This window comes from Ictidomys tridecemlineatus, chromosome 1, assembly GCF_052094955.1.
Source record: "Ictidomys tridecemlineatus isolate mIctTri1 chromosome 1, mIctTri1.hap1, whole genome shotgun sequence".
NCBI lineage: Eukaryota > Metazoa > Chordata > Mammalia > Rodentia > Sciuridae > Ictidomys > Ictidomys tridecemlineatus.
The window spans coordinates 238,335,299-238,336,859 of NC_135477.1; the positions used below are offsets into that span (position 1 = coordinate 238,335,299).

Sequence of the window (1,561 nt, forward strand, 5' to 3'; positions counted from 1 at the left end):
ACTAGAATATTATGTAATCTCCAATACAAAACTTAAAAATTAAATTGCTTAAGGATAGAATGCTTATGACTCTGACTCTGATATGATTATTACAAATTGCATACATGTATCAATTAACAACTGTATATCATAAGGATGTATAAATATTAAGCCCTAATGAAAAAGAAACTATGGTACAATATACAACGTATACTATTAAATTTAAAAAATCAAGGAAATCCTGTCATTTGTGACAACAGGAATAGAACTGGAAATGGTTATTTAGCTAAGTGAAATAAGCCAGGCAAAGACCACATGATCTCACTAGTAGGTGAAATCTGAAAAATGTTGATCTCAGAGAAGTAGAATGGTGATTCTCAGAGGAAACATAAGGCTGAGGGGGAATGGGGACTGGTTGATGAATGGTACAAAGTTAGAGTTAGGTAAGGGCAAGAAGTGTGCTCGCTTTGGCAGCACATATACTAAAATTGGAACGATACAGAGAAGATTAGCATGGTCCCTGCACAAGAAGTTCTGTTGCCTCAAGGTAGTGTAGGGTGAGTGTAGATAGTAGCTATATAGTATGTATCTCAAAAGTTAGAGGAAAGAATTTTTGCATGTTCTCACCATAACATTGAGATAAATGTTTGAGGAGACAGCTTTAATCTGATTCCACAAATACACATGTTTTGAAATATAATGTTATTCCATTGATCTGCATAATTTTCAGATTTCTATGTATTAGTTTCAAAATAAATGCATTTTTTAAAATTTTGAAAGCAAAAATTAAGTTATTATCATGATATTTAACTAAAATTTAAAAATCCATGTATGTCTCTATGTGTTCTGGGTATGTGTATGCAAGCATTTGTAAATTCCATAATAGAAAATTTCATTTGGATGAAAGAATAGAAGATTAATATAAATTCAGTTTGAAGGCTTCTATCACTAAAATAAAAACATTAAATTTGCAAATAATATTTTAAATTTTGAAATAAATTAGGAAGTTATTTATATAATAAATGAATTAATTATTGAAGATTTTACAGAATTTCTGATAATGTAGATTTTTTTTCCATGAGACTAGATGGTTTGAGTCCATAAAAATATTTGGCTTTCAAAAATTCAAATAATTCCTTATTTTCATAAGAAAGCCTCAAAATACAGAAATACAGATAGAGGAAACTAGATAAAATATATTCCATAAACAAAGTAAACTTTTTTCAATAGATTTATTTATTCAGCCAGAATTTGTATATACTATTAAAGTGAAATTATTATTATTGGGTGATCAAAAGAAAACAGGTTTATATTTTATATTAAATGACAAAATAACATATTTGGTAACTCACTCATATATGTTGGACATTTACTATTTTGTGTTTTTAATGAAATGTTAGATTTTTCTTCCTAAGCAAAGGAAGCTAGGGCAAAATACATTTTCAAATAAGAAAGTATCACTATATTAAGAATCCTATTTAAAATCACAAGAGATTTTTTAGAAATATTATTTAATTCATTACTGACTGAGCACTAGATTAATTAGGAACACTTGCAGCTCTTGGATGATTCATAAGGAGCA

At 28.1% G+C, this 1,561-nt stretch overlaps 1 non-coding gene across 1 annotated transcript; it reads left to right on the top strand.

Moving 5' to 3' along the window:
- Nucleotides 1-437: 437 nt before the first annotated feature.
- On the top strand, nt 438-544 carry LOC120885938 (U6 spliceosomal RNA). The gene has a single exon (XR_005728734.1). It is a non-coding gene; the product is annotated as a U6 spliceosomal RNA (small nuclear RNA).
- The last annotated feature ends 1,017 nt before the right edge of the window (nt 545-1,561 follow it).